Genomic DNA, 18142 nt, shown 5'->3' on the forward strand with positions numbered 1-18142 from the left:
GTCTCTAGTATATACCAGTTCCAAATTTTAAAAACAAAAAACAAAAACATTCTAACCGCCCATCAGTCAAGTCTATTCATGCATACATCAGAATAAAACCGTAAGACTGAAGATCCCAGCAAAACAACCCCTGGAATAATAAGTGACAACACAAGCTCCCAGAAGTTACTAGTCATGTAATAAAACAGACTTAAGGTACCAATGTCACTTATGAAACAGAAACCTTTGAAGGACATACATTGAAGACTCAGTTCTAACAGAACTGCATTAAATTAAAGCTCAATTTACCTTTAACATACAAGTCGTGGATTAATCATGAAGACTATAAAATAGACTATTATTATGACACTCTTTCATAAACGCATTTAAAAGTAATATAAACTTGAACTAGTAATATAACAACTACATTTATGAAGCTAACAATAGGGCAAGTTTCCAGCTCCAAAATCCAGTCCATGCCATTTTTCACAAAAAGATGTCAGAAGAAAAAATTTTCCACTAAGGAATCATATTTAGCTGATGCACTAAGTATAACCACCCTTGAAGTTTTTCCCTTTCACATTTTATACACCTATTTTGAAGTTTACATCTATGTTAACATTACAAAAAAGACATGGTTTGAAGTTTTAAGATTACAGTGGTACTGAGAAGCACTCTAAATCTAATTTAGAAATGTCTAAAAATATATTTCGCATTTAATAGAACCGCGTGAAACTTCACTAAGGTTCTTTTTAAAGTAGCACAGGTCAAGGCAGTAAATTCCATCTTAGTTTCCTGAATTCAAATTTAATCCATTATTTTATATTTACTGAGCACCTACGGTGCATAAAGCACTCAACTAGGCATCGTATCAGCCAGATTACTCAACCAAAACATTACACTTCCTACTTAACACTGTGACTCCTCAGGACATCACGTAATAACTATCAATTGCAGGCCTCTAAAAATGCTTGTTAAACCAAAAGGCAATGCTCTTACTGGAGGAATCCAGATTGCCAGGATCAGCAAAACATTAGGAAGTTAATAGACTCCATCCTTAAAATATCCTAGAAGAAAGGGAGTGATTCTAACTGTTAGCAAGGGCCCAACGACACTACACAATAACAGCCTAAGCAAAACTGCCAGATGTATTTGTAATTTAGAGGCCCAACCTTGACCAAGCATCATCAGTGGGATTTTTCATCCTAATGGGCGGAAGGATTCAGAAAGCAGAAGCTCATCCAAGCATCAAGTGCTCCAGCGCTTCAATCTGGGAGAACGAGTACAGACGTTCATTCCTTTAACCTGTGAGCATCTATCCTGTGACAGCGGAGAGGACGATTTAAAAGGGAGAATGTATGACGGGCGGGGCTGTTGGGGGGACTGCTGAGATGGGCGCTACAAGAAATAAAGTACAGAGCACGAAGTGCTACTGGGGAAGAGAAGAGACTTCTCTCTGGGAAGAGTCAGAGAAGACGATGATCTTTAACTTGGGGCTCGTCAGTTTACATCCTCCCTGGTTTTCCAAATAAAGTTGACAAACTCGCTAGAAGAGGTCAATTTTGGCGACTGACACATCCCTCCCGTTGACTAGAGGCGTCTGCCGACCGAAGGCAGTGGAAGCGCCGAGAGGCAGGCGGCGCCAAGCTGAGAAAGCCTCTCTTCCCTCCTCCTAGGCCCCGGCGGCCGCCCGGGCTCCCAGGAGTAGGGGCAGGTGTCGGCGTCAGACCCCGGCTCGCGGGGCTGGCGGAGTTGGCAGAACTGCCACCACCACTTCCCCGGCGGCCCCGGGCGCCGCAAAGTTGCGTGAAGACAACTCCAGGGCCGCAAAGCCGCTGCCCCGCGCGGCCCCTCCAGCCTCTTCTCGGCCCCCGGGAAAAGGGACCCGCCTGCCCGGGCCCCAACGGCCCCGGGAAGGGGGGGCTCGGCCCGCCAACTCGGCCGGGAGGACGCGAGGGTCAGCAGCGGGCGGGCAGCAAGGGGTCAGGGCTGTCCGCCCCCCTCGTTAGCCCCACCGGGGCTGAGCGTCCCGCCACGTCCGGGCGCGAACGCCCGGCGCCCGGCAGCCCCGCCCGTCACGACCCCCGCGCCCGGACGCCGCAGAGCCCTCCCCGCGGCCCGCACCGCTCCGACTCACTGCGACCCCTCCCCCGGACGCCGCCCGGTCCCACGGTTCGACCGGCAGCCGGGCCGGGGCCCTGCGCCCCTTCCCGCCTCACCTGCGCTCCGCGGCGGCTCCGCGCCTCCTCGCCCGCTCCGCACGCCCCGTCGGGGCACGCACCGACCTCCCGGCCGGGACTCTCCCGGCCTCGGTGACTCGGGACGCGACGGCCACCACCGCCTTCTCCTCCTCAGCACAAGCCCCGGCGGCGAGCAGAGGGTCGCGGTCAGAGCCCCGCCGGGGCAAAAGCTAATCGCGCCGCCTCCGCAGCCTCCACCACCAAGTGCCTTCACTCGTCCGCGCCGCCCGGAGAAAATGTCACCAGAGGCCGTTCCGCTCGGCGCCTCACTTCCGCCCGGAACCACAGAGCCCGTGTCCGTCGGCTAGAGCGGCCGCTGCGGCGAGGGCCTCCAGGGACTGGAGCGGGAAGCCGAGGGAAGCCAGACAGCGCCATCTGGCGGGAGGGAACACGCGCTCCTCCCGCTGCAGAGCGCCTGGCGCGCGGGCACCGGCTTCGCGGCTTCTTTCTCGCGCTCCCTCCATCTGATCACGCAGCTCCCTTCCAGAAATGTCTTTCCCAGCGGCTCGGAAAGGCAGTCAATGCAAGCCAAGGGCAATGCCCTAAGAAAAGGACAGCGCTCCCTTCGCCGTGCGCTGCTCACTACTCACCCCTCCTGAAGCCTTTCCAAATGAAGCTCGTGGTGTCTGAATCCTTGAGTCACTCCAGCAGCTTGTCCGCTCGCTTCTCTCTCCACTTTTTCACGGACGCCGACAGCTCGGCTCGGGGAGACTCGACTGTGCTCTTCTCCTGCGGTGGCATCACCATCCCGCTCAAGTTTCTGGACGGGAATCTTGCAGGCCTCGCAGATAGACCGCCACCTGCTGGTGAGACAGGGGCCTCCAGGGAGACCCCGCTCCGACCCTGCGCGCGTTGCAGACGCCCCAAATTCCACCTCTGCAGAGTCACTCCTCTGACTTTCGGTTCACCCTGGGAAGGGTGACGCACCGGCGCACTCTATGAATTTTCGAGGCCCTTCCTTGAGGTCTGGGATCGGGAGAAACTTGCTGGATGTGGGACCCAAAGAAAGGTGAGGTGGGCGCAGGCCACCTGGCGGGTGCAGGGCTGAGAAAGAAGAGGTGCTGAGAACAAACTTGCCAACTCAATATCTAGCCAAAGGCCTGCGCTCCCTAAAAGTAGGACCTGGAGAAATAAATGAATAAATAAGGGCTTGAGGAGAAAATATCAAAGGTCTTTACCTTTTCAAGCCATGTTGGGACCTGGGGTGATGCTCCTCAAGAGGACATTCTGAAAATCACAGGGCTGGCCCCACACTTCCCTTAATGTCGGTGTCTCCTTTAGGTCAGGCCCTTCAGCTCCTCCAGTTTGCTCATTTATGCTGACTCCCTACAGGCCTGGGAGTTTTCCATCCCTGACTAAATGAGTAAATTGGTAAAATAATTTTATAATAATAGCTAGCTGTTATTTTAATGCCTACAATGTGCCAGGCACTGTACTATGCATTTAAATGGGTTCATTCATTTAATCCTTAGAACAAACCTATGAGTTTGGTAGTATTACTAGCCCCAGGTGACAAAGGTGGAAACTGAGGCACAGAATGGTAAAGTGACATGCCCATGGTAACACACCAGTAAGTGGCAGGACTGGACTCCAGCACAGACAGAGCCTGCCTTCACCAACCGCTACCACCAACCACCTCCTCAAGATTCCCTGAGATCGTGGTGTGCCAGATAACCGTTTCATCTTTATGTTATTTTGCCTGTTCATTCTTTAATTTATTCATTTATTTCTCTGCTACCTTAGTCGTCAAGGAATTTGAGAGATTGTGGGGCGTCACAAGAACCCAGGCTCATTCAGGAGAAAAAGAGGAAAAAAAATAAGCAGCTACTAACATCACAGCTGTCAGTCTTGGAATGAATGAATGTGGACTAATACATTCCGTTTTAAAACAACTCCTTGACAGTCTTATCTCATCAATGCTGTAGAGATCCTGGAGGAGGACCCTGACTACTGAGGTACCCTTTGGGCTCCTTTTCCTGTTTGATACCAACAAGTCAGTTCCCTACAGTGAATGGACTGTGCATATTTTTGGAGGCTGGGGCGTTTGATATCCTAATTACTAATATCCCTGTTACCACCATAGTCAGATTGCTACGTAGAGCAATTGCTTTGTTCCCTTTCTGGAGGAGCATGAAGGGCCGGGCCGTTGATCCCGCTTCTGCCCTGAAATTTTCTCCTAGAATCTCCTGTGCATCACAAACTCAGCTCTCCAAGTTCCTGAAATCCCATCTCCATAAAACCAGCCCAGACACCACCTACATCACCACCACCCCTACCACCCCTCCATCCCGTTGCCTCTACCGAAATGTCTGCCAAGACTCCTTTGGTCACGCTGTCCTACAAACATGTCCACGCCTAGGGCGATCTGCAGTGTTACTGCTGAATCATACAGTGTTACTGCTGCCATTTGCCCCTGTGGGTGAATGACTGGGGCTCCTCTGTCTTGGGCTCCCAGTGCCTCTTTGCAATCAGGTGATTCCTCTGACACCCCTTCTATATGGAAAGTCTGTAACTTCTAGTAAAAAGTGGAAATAAATGCAAAGGACAGCTTTAAATTTTTCAACAGTATGTATTGGTCTCTTTTTTGATGAAAAGAGCAGCTCCGTGTAGCACAGCGCCAGGCCTTGTGGGACCTCCGGGGTGGGAGAGGTGGGGACTCCTCTGACACAACTAAACCAGCACCCCACTGCCCATCTCAGCACCTGTTTGCTCCCTTCATAACATTTGCCCTCCTGAGTACTCGTACATATTCTTCTTTCTCATCCATCTGACACTCCAGAGAGTAGAGCAGGGGCCAGAGTGCGTTGTCCTGCTTGGTGGCAGACAGTCTGAGTACACGGTGTGCATGGAGGAAGTCCTTCTCAGCATCTAGCTGGGGAGACAGAGAAACCTGAAAGGATGTCCAAACAAGGAAGTGGTGCCAGATGCCAAGTGGATGAGAGGCTAGGAGGAGGGCAGGAGACGTGCAGTTGAGGGTAATCGGGGAACACCTCAGGGAGGACCTGGAGCCTGCCTGACAGCTGTTAGAAAGGAGAAAGAGAGTCAGCTCCTTGAGGGCAGCGCCCACGCCATCCTTCCTTATAGCCCCCTTGATGTCCAGCACAGGGCCTGGCAGATAGGACACATTCAATAAATGTTTGTGAGCAAAGGAGCAAGTGTGCAGAGAAGCTGACCTTTGGGGAGAAAGGGGCGAGACATGGAAAAGCCCGGGGATGTTTGAAGGATGAAAACTCAAGGGCCAGGCTGCCTGTGGCTGGACAGCAGAGAAGTGAGGAGAGAGAAAAGCGGGAGGGAGGTTGTGGGCTGAATGTGAGTGTAAGGAGTCTGGGCTTCATGTTTTAAACACTAAGGGGGAAGCAGGGTATGACGTCCTCACCAGGACTTCTACTGAGTGTTATGGTCAAGACCAGCAGAAAGCAAATCCTCCCTGGCCCACTGACATCTTGGAGAGGAAGGAGAGTGTGTGACCCCGAGCTGACCATGCCAAGGGGCAGGTGGAGTTTGGGGGAGGATTGTGGAGGGGGGAGGCTAAAACTGAGGACTGCTGAAAGAGAAGAAAGAAAGGAAGGCATTAGGAAAGAAGGACCTTCCTTGTGGGTGGTGGATGGGACACGTCCCAAAGACGCACTGATTTGGAAGAAAGGACTTCAGAGCAACTGAAACACTAGCTTTAGGAAGAATGTCTCCAGTCCCCCACCTTTGCCTCTACAGCTCTGAAAATGACAGTATTTAAGTAAGAACATCAGGGGGTCTGTGGTATAATTAATAATACACATTTAGTCTTTGTCATCAGTCCCTGGCACAGAGCACGCAAAACTCTTGGAATTTCCCCAGAGATAGGAGTGTCTTTTGTTATTCATAAAGACCCCTTTCAGCCACACTTGAGTATATGCTAATGAGATGGCTCGTGGTGGGCCCCTAGGTGGCTTCCGGATAGGGGCCGGTTTGGCAGAGGAAACAGCCTCACGGTGAGAGGGTTGGAACTTTCAGCCCCACCCCCGACTCCAGGATGGGGAGATGGGCTGGAGCTTGAGTTCTATCACTGTTGGCCAATGATTTCATTAATCATGCCTACATAATAAAATCTCAGTGAAAACCCCTAAATGTTAGGGTTTAGAGAGCTTCCAGGTTAGTGAACTCATTGAGATGCTGGGAGGGTAGCATGCTTGGAGAGGGCGTGGAGGCTCTGTGCTCCCCCCAACCGTGTTTCTCTTCCATGTGGCTGTTACCAAGTTGTATCCTTTATAATAAGCCAGCAATACTGAGTAAAGTGCTTTCCTGAGTTCTGTGAGTCATTCTAGCACATTATTGAACTTAAGGGGGAGTCAGGGGAACCCCCAGAACATAAGTGTGGGTAAACTGGGGACGCCACTTGTGGCTGGCATCTGAAGTCGACAGACTTGTGGGACTGAGCCCTAACCCTGTGGGGTCTGTGCTAACTGGGTAGTTAGTGTCAGAATTGAACTGAATTGTTGGGCACCCAGTTGTTGGAGGATGGGTGTCGGAAAAAAAGGAGACAAGATCCTAAAACTTCGACTTTAAATAAATATGTTACATTTGGTTTAAAATAAACATGTGGCATTAAGCAAGACCAGTCCTGCCAAGACTCTTCAGACTCCCCACTTCCCTCCCCTGTGACCCTGCGCACCATCACCCAGGAATCCCGAAGGTGGAACGGTTGAATGCTTCACCTCTCCCCATGGTATTGAAACATAAAGGAGTGCCTCTGAGGAGGAATTAATATTTCCTGGTGAGACTTCAGGTATCAAATCCTGGGTGGGGAAAATATTACTGGGTGGGGATGGTCCCAGCATTCCTCATTTGCACATATTAAGTGGCCACCTCCTCTCTGTGTCTATTAGGAGCTCAACAAAGTATGCGTGCCGTTCAGTTTTATTCAAAAGACATCATAGGATGCCTGTCCCCTAATACAAGCTGCGCTTTGTTAGGCCATTGACATGTGGCATTTCATTAACTTCACAATAGTCAACAAGGGTAGGTAGGTTTTACAGAGGAGGAAACCGAGGTTCAGAGATGACAGTGCCCCTGACCAAGGTCATATGAACTAAAGGGGCAGAGCCAGGATTCCTGGAAGAGAGCGTGGCCGCCTCCCTCGAGAACACTACTGTCTGTCTGGTAACAGGCCTTGATCTAGCAACAAATTGCAGTAGTTCACAAGTGGAACACGGCCGTCACTGAAGCAGAGGAGGAGCCCGTGGGAGGGAGAAATTAATTCCCAAGAGCAAGAAGGACTTCGTGGAAGCGGAAGCTTTTGACAAGAGCCTTGGAGAAAGAGCAGGGCTTTTCTCCAGGGACGAAGAGAAGGGAATCCCCAGCAAAGTCGGGCTTGAGGAAAGACTGGGCTCAGGACAGTGCGGGGCACGGCGGGACAGCCCAGAAGAGGAGTGTGTCTCCTACAAGCGACCTTCCAAGAGCTGTGGTTTGGGCCCTCTCCCCCAACCCTTCCAAGTGTGTTTTTTATCTTTTCGCAGATTAATACCAACACTGTACACTTGCATAGTGCGCCCCTTGAACGCTTCATAAGTTTGATTTCATTAGCTCCTCTAAAGAGTCCTGAAAAGTAGTGAGAGCGGGAATTGTTGCCATATTGCAGAGATGATATGACTGACAACAAGGAGATTCTGAATAAGTGCTTATTGAAAGAATGAATGCGTGACTTTCCCAAGGTCACCAGCACTAAATAGAAGAGTCAGGACCAAACCTTGCTCTGTGCCTCCAAATCCCAGACTCTTTTCACTCCGGTGCATATCTGGGGGACTTAGCAATGCCATTGTGTGGGGGGGTGTGTATTGGGGGCGGGGAATTAGACTCATTATTGTGTTTTATAATGTGCTGATCATTTGAAAAAGGCTCTGAGCGTGAAAACAATACAAGCATTCATTAAAGTACTTCAATAGACTGACAGCAGCAACAATAACCTAAAATTAAATGAAGCAGAGTATCTCATGTGACTCCTCTCTTGAGGAGTCAGTGCAAAAGCACCAGGCTGTGGGGAAACAGGATGGGGCCCCCTAGGAGAAAGACCAAGCAGAGGTTTACAGAACCTGTGTGGGGCCAGCAGGCTGGGAGGGCTCCCATCATCACAGGGGGCAAGTCCCCAGGACCACAGGACACCAGCCGGCTTCCAAAGGCCTCCCCTCCTCTTGAGTAACTGTCATTTACTGGTAACCACCAGCCTGAGAAGGGGACCACAGAGATTATCCTCTTACTTTGCAGAAAAATGATGTTTTTTTTACTTTTGATAAAAATGATAATTTTCCTTTTGGGGGAAATGTGGCCCTTAAAGCAGTTAGTAAAGCTGTTCTGGCTTCTTAATTCTGCTTGTGGTTTCTGCCCTGAGTCCTTGCAATCCCCAGAAGGGCAAAAGCCCAGCTCTGCAGGGATGCATCTCAAGATCCCTCCCTGGGGTGATGGGGAGGCCTCACGAGTGTAGCCAGGCCTACCATAAGTCCAGGAAGCCTGAGAAGCTGGAGGGTGAGTGGAAAGCTGGCTCCATTCTTGTTGTCCGAGAGAACACATACCCATGCACTGTGGGTCAGACTGAAAGAGACGTACAATCATCCCTCCGTAGCCACAGGGTATGGGTTCCAGGATCCTGCCTCCTTCGCAGGTACCCAAATCCATGGATGCTCAAGTCCCTTATTCAAAATGGCATAGTGGATGGGAGGGGAATAAAAATAAAGAAATAAAAGTAAAATAAAATGGCATATCATTTGCATATACTGGTGATCTATTGGTTTAGATTTGGTGCTATCACCACTGTGGCTGCTCAGGGACCCACCGCATCCATCTGTTGGTCATCATAACTGTGGCTGCTTCGTCTTGCTGTGATGCTGAAAGCTACGCCACCGGTATTTCAAATACTGGTAGGGTCCCCCATGGTAGACAGGTTTCACAGAGCTTCCAGACTAAGACACACTAGGAAGAAGGACCTGGTCACCCGCTTCCAGAAAAACTGGCCATGAAAACCTTGTGAATAGCAGTGGAGCATCCTCTGACATAGCGCTGGAACGTAAGAGGGAGGGGCAAAAAGACCCAGCAGGGTTTTGCTGTACTGCACACAGGGTCACTAGAAGTTGGAATAGACTCAATGGCACTAGCAATAAATTTGCATATAATCTAGCACATCTTCCTGTATACTTTAATCTCTAGATTACTCGTAATACCTAATACAATGTAAATGCTGTGTAAATAGTTGTTATACTGTATTGTTTAGGGAATAATAAGAAGAAAAAAAGTCTGTTCTTGTTCACTACAGATACAACCACCTAGGCCTTTCCATCCCGGGGGGGTTGGATCTTTGGATGCGGAACCCCCAGATACAGAGGGCCACCTGTATACCAGCCAGTTCTTGCCCTCAGAGAACTAAGACCTTGTTAATGGAATATACAGAACACTGTCTCCTGAATGAGTTACTCCACTATAGGCATGGCCTTACCTAAGGCAAAATAGTAAAATCGAAGTTTGTCTTTAGTGTGTCTTTTCTCACTATATCCAGGACACTCCTTGACCCAGTCACTGCCTTCACCTTTCACCATTCAGGGCACCAGGACTTTAGCTCTGTTTCCCTCTCTCCCTGTTCTTCTGACAACTGAAACTTCCTGGCCTCAGACTCAATCTCTAAGGTTTCTAGTCTCCATATTTTAACAACATTTAATTAAGGAATCTAATTCTTACTAGAGTGATAGCTGACTAATATATTTCCCCTCCCAGGTGACAGAATACTTTGTCCAACTGAAATAAACACTCGTTAGAAGCCATCAAGGAGTGACATACAAGGTAGGAATTTCAGACAGCAAGTCCGGTCAGCTAGGGAGAGGCAAATATTTTTGGTTAGCCAGGTTTTTCAGGATTCTCAAATCACAACATTCTGACAGCCTGGGAGGGCCAGTCTAACACACATTTATCTGGGCATTCTTGTCGAGCACCAACCCCAACTGTTTTGCAGTCCTAGTCTACCATGAACCTGGGAAATACCAAGAAGCTCTAGAATTTACAGCCCAAGAAGATGAGAATAACTCAAAGGGAAAAAACAATAAGAAGACAGTTGAGTGTTAAGGCTGTGCTGTTGATTGTGCTATAATAATTCAGAGAAGGAGATCAGTGTTGTGTGGGAAAAGCCCCACCCTATGGTGGGATGAGACTGAGTCTAAAGTGTAGATAGAATACAAATATGGAAGGTTCCAGGATTTGTTAAACCTCGGAAGCTTCAAGAGCCTATCTCCTCAAGTCTACTCAAGACTAAGGGCTTGGAGAGGGAGTGGCAACCATAACCCAGTCTGGGATTTCCCATTGCCACGAGGACTGCAGGAAGCTTGCTTCCATTCTGGCAGACATGATCATTCTGTAAAATCATGTGCCTTCAACCTGCCCGTTGGGTGAGGTGTGTTCTCAGTCGGGAACCCTAAGTTGACGATATTGAACTGGAAGAGCTAGGACCATCAAGAAGAAAGCTTATCTTCCTAGGACGCCCAAAAGAGATTGCCCCTGGCTACAAGGGGGTGGGGATGTACAGTCACTGCCAAGGTTACCCTGTCCTTGCCAGCGGGCCTGCCACAGTCTAAGGCAGAAAAGACTGTTACACTGAGGACTCACCCCAGCCAGTTCCAGGAGCTCTGCAGAGGATCCCCAGCTGCAAAAGGGCTGCCTCTGCCCTGCTTGCATCTCTTCCCGAAACAGGGATTGTTCCTGTTTGTCTTGTCCTCCCCTCCCCATCACCACCCCGTCTTTCCCTTCCTCCCTCCATTCTTTGGCTACATCTTCTTCTTCACCCTTCTGTCTTGCATGGTGCCCTGGCTCATGTCTTCTTGGCCCACATTTTCACTCCAGCTGTGTGCCAACGTCACCTGCCTTAGGGCTTCCTCCTAGAACACTCAGAGGCCATGAACGATCCTGGATGAGAGAAGGAATTAATATCCCAGGGGTGACCCTTGGCCAACAGAGGCTGGAGCTGGTGGATCAATGTCCCATCTTCTTTTCCTCATGTGAACATTTCTGCAGCCTGGGTTCCCCAGAGGCAAACAGCAGGGCCAGGCCCCAGTTGGTCTCCACAGAGGCCAACTTGGTAGCACACCCTGGAAATGGCTCTCTCTCCTTCCTCAAGCTGCTCTTCCTGGTCCCTCTCTCCTATTCCTGGAGAACTTCCCAAAATCGTCTACCTGCAAGCCTGCTCTTGTCTCTGACTCTGCTTTCAGAGATCCAAATCCACAGCGCCCCTCCCTCTCTCCTGTTCCCCGAAGTCCCCACTGGGCTTCCCCTCTTCTCTTTGCTGCTCTGTTCTTCTCTCAATGCATATTCCCTCCCCAGTCTACCTGGGAGACGGATGGCATGTCCTCTCTTCCGTCACCACACTGGCCCTGAGCAGCTTTGATTTACACATCAAGAAAAAGGAGGGCAGGGCTGGCCCCGTGGCCAAGTGGTGAAGTTCGTGCGCTCCGCTGCAGGCGGCCCAGTGTTTCGTTGGTTTGAATCCTGGGCACAGACATGGCACTGCTCATCAAACCACGCTGAGGCAGCATCCCACATACCACAACTAGAAGGACCCACAACGAAGAATATACAACTATGTACTGGGGGGCTTTGGGGAGAAAAAGGAAAAAATAATATCTTTAAAAAAAAGAAAGAGGAGGGCAGCAAGGACAAGAGGGGGTGCTAAATAGAAGAGAGAGAGAGAGAGATGCTTGGGTTTCCAAGATGTCTTAACTCGGGTAGAGGTGACTAATCAGGCCTGAGAGAGAGATCTATTGATGTCGTGTTCTTCCCGGGCACCTGTTCCCTGGAGGCAGGCCTCCTGCTGGCTGGAGGGATCCTTCCTGTCCATCATAGCCTCATTCCCACCCCAACCCCACCAGGGCCCCTTCCTCGTGGATCTTCTTCTCCAGCCTCCCCAGGGTGCCTCACTCTCCCAGGGTGTGGTGTGACCTTAAGCAGCCCCTCCACTCTCCATCTTCATTGAGGGAACAGTAGAACTTTCCTTACTGGGACCTTCAGTCTTTGGCAGGAAACACCCATCAGCTGAAGGATTTCCCTTGTGGAGCTGCCGTGAGGACATGTCACCCTACAGTCTGAGAATGATAAGACACTCCCCAAACTGCCACATTCCAGGAAGCAGGTGAGAGGAGGATGGAGTAAATTCTGAGCCAGCTCAGGCCTTGGCAAAATTTCTGGGGTAGAATTGGGCTGGGTTAGGGGCAACATTTCAGGACCTAAACAAAGGATTCAGAATTCATTTCTAGTGCACGATAATCTAGTCCTCCAACTCAAGTACACAGGAAACATCGCTTTCTTTATGTCCTATAAATTGATTTAATATATACTCTAAGCCCAAATCTGGCAGGGAAGTCCATGTCAGTCATTGCTTAAGCCTCATTTCCCTTCCCCACCCAGGAGCCTCAGAAAATAGGCTGGGGTCTAGTCTTTCATCCATGCAGATACATCATTTGCCAAAACCCAGTGGTAGGTGATAGCTGGGCTCTGTTTTCGTCTCATGTATGGGGAGCAGAAATCTTTGCCAAGGCTGGGATCCCCAAACGGCTTCCACCCCGTGAAGGTGGACTGACCACCTCCATCATGGATGGCTGTGCAGGGGTGAGGGTACCCACACCTCTCTCCCCTTCTGGGCCCTCATGATTTCTTCTCTCTCAAAGGTCATCTCCCCTCCTTTCCCCTTCTCTTCCCCCATGACACACATGAAACTCAGTGAGTTTAGATTGTTTTCAAAGGACAGGAAAGGCACTGACCTCAGGCTCCTTCTGCTTTGCACCAAGCCAAAATCCCTGAGGCAAGGAAGTACCAACCTGGCAGTCTACTTGAAATGGAAGGGGTTGGCAGAATACTAACAGAAACACACAAACGAATTTGCCAAAATGTCATTCTGTCATTCATTCATTTCCCAGCACTTTATGGACACCCACATTGGAGCCAAGTACCATGCACATCTGGGGACCCAGATGCGACCAAAGGAAGTCTTTCTGGATGCAGCATTCAACCTAGTCTATCCTAGTGGGGAAGACAGACATGAGGTCACCTAACTTTGGGACTATATGACAACATAATAGAAATATGCACCCAGAGTCATAGGAGCTGAGAGGAGGAGGCTGCAAACTCGGCCTGGGCCCCAGGGAGGACTCAGCTAGGAGGAGACCTCTGAGCAAGACTCTGAGAATGGAGAGAATTTTGCAACAAAGAGAAGAAAAGGAAAGGCGTTCTAGGCAGATGTCAAAATGGAATCAAAGAGCCAGGCCATTCTGGGAATGAGTGGGCCTGGAGGTAGAGTGCTCATCTGGGAGTGGTAAGGGCAACAGTGAGAGAGGAGTTTAGGAAAAAGGAATAAAATCTCCAAGGAAGACTTATTTTGTAACATGGGTTGTGATCTTTTTTTCTTGCTGGGGTGGCAGTGGAGGTACAATAAACCATCCACTGTCTTTTTCTCCTCAAGTTCAGAACCAATTGACAAATAACACACAGGAAACAGGTGAAATTGAAATGTCAGTTTTATGGTAGATAAAAGTTAGACTGGAGGACATGATGAGAATGTGCGGTCCCCATGGACCTCCTAATATGTCATGGCCACTGTAGATGGACATTCACCCAGCCGCAGACAGGCCTGGAAGACCTCAGCTCTTCCCCCAGGTGGCAGATTTGCTGCATGACGAGCAGCCCAGAACATAGCCCCTCTGTAGGCAGGCAAGTCCTAAAGAAAGTATGATACTAGTTCTCAAGTCCTAAAGAGAGTGTTGTATTACTTCGCTAGGGCTGCCATAATAAAGTACCACAGACTGAGTGACTTAAACAACAGAAATTTATTTCCTCAAGCTCTGGGGACTGGAAGTCCAAGATCAAGGTGTCAGCAGGTTTGGTTTCTTCTGAGGCCTCTCTCCTTGGCTTGCAGACAGTCATCTCTCGCTGTGCGTTTACCTGGTTGCCCCTCAGCCTGTGTTTTCTGTGTCCTAATCTCTTTTTATAAGGATACTGGTCATGGTGGATTAGGGCCCATCCTAACAACCCCATTTTACCTTAATCACCTCTTTAAAGGCCTTTCTCCAAATACAGTCACATTTGGAGGTACTAGGGGTTAGGCCTTCAACATAGGAATTAGAGGAGAACACAATTCAGTCCGTAACAAGTATCCAGCGGGTCTTAGTGGAGCATGCGCAGTTCATTCCCTCAACCTTGCCAATCAGATGTCTTTCTTCCAGAGAGAGAGACTCCAGGATTGTGGCTCAAATGGAGCACCCGCCCCTGCAAACACAGGAGTAAAGCACGGAGTTCCATGTCACACCCCACAGCTACTCTGTGGGTACTCACATTATTACTGTTTTCTGAAATAAAGGACTACCTCACATTTATGTAGAAATCAAACTTTTCATAGCATTTTCACATCCATAAAACAAAGCATAGAAAGAATGGTAGGAGAGTTTTGGGGAATCACCTAATCCTACTGCCTCCTTTTACAGGTGAAGGAATCCAGGCCTAGAAGTTCAAGAGACCAGCCAAGACCACACAATGAATTAGTGGTCACTTGTCTTCCAGCACTACCACATTCACAAGTTCATTTGATGTTAAGGTCCCCAACACAAAACTTTCTTCCATCTTCATATCCTCTTCTCTGTTGCACTTATGCTGAAGATTGGCACAACTGTTTGAAAAGGGAATTGAAGTAGAAGAGATTCTGAGAACGGCTAACAGCTCTGAATGGACTCAAGTCACTTGACCTAAGATGTGTATTTGTTTATATAGTCATGTGCCGCATAATGACATTTTGGTCAAGGATGGACCCCGTATATGACGGTGGTCCCATAAGATTAGTACCATAGAGCCTAGGTGTATACGAGGCTATACCATCTAGGTCCGTGTAAGCGCACCCTTATGTTCGCACGATGAGGAAATTGTCTAATGATGCATTTCACAGACGTATCCCTGTCGTTAAGCAACGCATGACTATATTGCATTACCCAGTGTTCAGCACGGGGTCTGATCTACAGTAGGTACTCGGTTCACGTTAGCTGCATGCATGCATGCATGAGCAAATGAATGGTTGAAGAGCCAGAAGACAGAAAATGTCATTTCTTTTAGAAGTGGGTAAAGAGGGATTCTTCAAACAATAGCGCCACGAACTTGGCATTGATCTGAGTCCTTTGCTGGGCTTATATTCTGGCACCTCTCCATTCTCTAGGGATCTTTCAAGGTCATCTTGGGCTCTTTCCTCTCCTTCATCCCTATATCGAATTTGTTTCCAAGTTCTCTTTTATCTTCTTCTTTTCCATCTCTGTTGCCACATCCTGGCCTAGGCTCTTATCACTTCATGCTGGTCTGGACTCATGTGTCAGGGCAGGGTCGAGCACAGAGGCCTGGGAGGCAGCTAGGAGGCTATCTCAGCAGATCAGGCTGCAGTGGACACTTGTTTTGTCTTCCTTCCCCCTCTATGGCCTGTGCTTTCTTCCTTATCAGCTCCCCTCACATGTACCCCCTGCCTCCTCCTGCCAACCAGCTCCCAGCTCCTCACTCAGTCAGTTACACACCCACCCTTTGGGGCTTTCTCTACCACCTCACCCATGCCTACTCCTCCCCCCAGCCTCTACCTCAGGTTTCAATTAACTAGCTGCCCATAGAAAGATTCCAGCAAATTTATTCTCCCTGAAATAGAAGTGACCCATAACAAGCCTTAATGAGATCATCCCCCAGGGAATTTAATAAGGGACAATCGCTTCAGCCAGTCAAATGAAAGTGTGAGCTGTGTCTGAGGGAGTATTTGGGGAGGAAGGGCAGTGAGTTGATGCTCCACCTCCAGGGCGTGTCGGTGGTCTGAGACCCCCATACAGGAGGCAGAATTACGGAAAGCAGGGAAACGTGGCAGATCAGTCTGGTGGGCGAACGCAGAAGCACAACCTCTCCCACTTCAGAGGTTTGCCAAGAGCTCACAGGAAACCCGATGCCCTCCCTGACTCAGCTTCCCACGAGTTCCTCAGGTCAGCTCCCGAGGTCACCAGCCTGAGAGCTTTAGCTGTCTCCAGATGAAGATTGCTGAGAATAGGCTTTGTGCCCCCTCTTAAACTGGACAGGTGCCCAGCATGGCGGAGCTTCTCTTACAGAGCAGGGAAAAAAGAATGCTTGTTTTTCTTGCTTTTGAAAGATGATCACCTCTGCAGCCAGGAGCGGTGCCAGCTGTGGTCAGTGTCCAGCCTGGCAGATGGGTCATCAGGGACATGGGGCGAGTCCTCAGCTGTCTGCATTTTTCTCTGCCTGTGCACCAGCTGCCTCAACGGCACACCTCCTTTGTACCCACAGCCCCCAGCTCCGCATCTCCTCACCCACGAGGGGACAATTCTATCTTCTGCCAACAGCAAAGCACCCAGCATCTGCCTCATACATAGAGACTCCAACAGCTGGAGCTGGAAAGACTCCTAGGTGCAACCTAGTCCAACCATTTCCCCAATTTGCAGATGAGCAACTGGAGCCCAGGGAGGCTAAGGGATGTCTCTAATGTGCCAGTTCTTTATGCTGCATAACCAATGACCACAATCTAGTGGAGTCTGAGCTTGGCTCAGCTGGGTCCCCTGCTGCAGGGTTTCTCCAGGCTGAAATCAAGGTTTTAGCTGGGGCTGCCATCTCATCAGAGTCCCAAGTAGGGAAAGATCTGCTTTCAAGCTCCCTCAGGCTGTTGGCAGAATTCATCTTCTTGCAGTTGCAGGACTGAGGTCCCCTTTTTCTTGCTGGTGGTCAGCCAGATGCTCTCGGAGACTAAAGGCTGCCTATGGTTCCTTGCCAAATGGCCCTCTCCATAGGCCCCCTCACAGCATGGCGGTTTCTTCAAAGCAACAACTGAGAGTCTTCCACCTGAGGGAGGGCCCAGTTCCGCTTTTAAAGGCCATTACCCGATCAAGTCAGGCCGACTCGGGATAATCTCCCCTTTGAAAAAATAAAAATCAACTGATTTGAGATCTTAATTACATCTTTAAAATCTCTTCACCTTTGCCATACTCTTCTAAATTAGAAGCAAGTCACAGGTCCCGCCCACACTCAAAGCGAGAGGATCATAAGGGGCACGAATAGTGCAGGCGACATGAATCTTAGGGCCACTTTAGGGTCTGATCACCACATCTCGTCACACAGCTGGATAATAGCTGAGAAAAGCTATGGAACCTAGATTTCCTGTACAAACAGGTCCCAGGGGCAAGGTATGTTTCAGAATTCAGAATGTTCCAGATTTTAGAAAGACAATCAGGTGTTTACACCATAGACTCACAACATCCACAGTGGAGTCTTGAGACAGCACCTTGAAATCAAACACTTTAGATTTCTGCGGTGAAGTATATGAGTCCTCACACCAAGTAGTGTGTGTAGAGCAAAATTAGCCACGTGGTGGTTCAGGCGAAATTTTGCCACCAAATCAATTCAGGTCCGATTAGGTTTTGCCAAATGAATTATGAAAGACCTTTGGGTTTTTACAACTTTGCGACTTTGGGAATTCCAGTAAGGAACTGTGGAGACAGAATAACTGACACTCATTGAGTTCTTCCCCTACGCCAGACTTGGGCTAAGTCTTGTGCATTTCGCAACCCTGTGGAAGGAGAATGTTTTTGAAATACTAACTATTTTCCTCCCCTTTCCTTCTTCCTATTCAAGCAGGCTCTGCCTTCACTGATGTGGGGGTTGGGGGAGGCTGGGTAGTGAAAGAACCTTTCTCTCGCTTTTGTTCCCAAAGCTGCTCAAGCCTCAGATTGGTGAGGGTGTGGGGCGTGGATAAAACACTTTGGACAAGCAAAAACAAAACAAACAAAACAAGACACTGGAAGTAGATCCCTTATGCTAGGCTAGGGAGAGGAGAGAGAAGGGCTGGGGGCTCCTGGAAGCATCCCTACCCTGGCGGGACCCCAAGGGTCAGGGCTGCATGTTGCGTCTAG

The 18142-nt window shown here is 49.4% G+C and overlaps 1 protein-coding gene across 2 annotated transcripts in view; it reads right to left on the reverse strand.

Moving 5' to 3' along the window:
- Positions 1-2473, reverse strand: part of ARK2N (arkadia (RNF111) N-terminal like PKA signaling regulator 2N) — a 76322-nt gene extending 73849 nt beyond the window's left edge. For both annotated transcript variants that reach the window (XM_046671778.1, XM_046671777.1), the window contains exon 1: positions 2199-2473. The gene's annotated coding sequence lies outside the window, so the exon portion shown is untranslated. The remainder of the gene's footprint in view (positions 1-2198) is intronic.
- Positions 2474-18142: the final 15669 nt, after the last annotated feature.

The sequence above is a fragment of the Equus quagga genome, chromosome 9, assembly GCF_021613505.1.
Source record: "Equus quagga isolate Etosha38 chromosome 9, UCLA_HA_Equagga_1.0, whole genome shotgun sequence".
Taxonomy (NCBI): domain Eukaryota; kingdom Metazoa; phylum Chordata; class Mammalia; order Perissodactyla; family Equidae; genus Equus; species Equus quagga.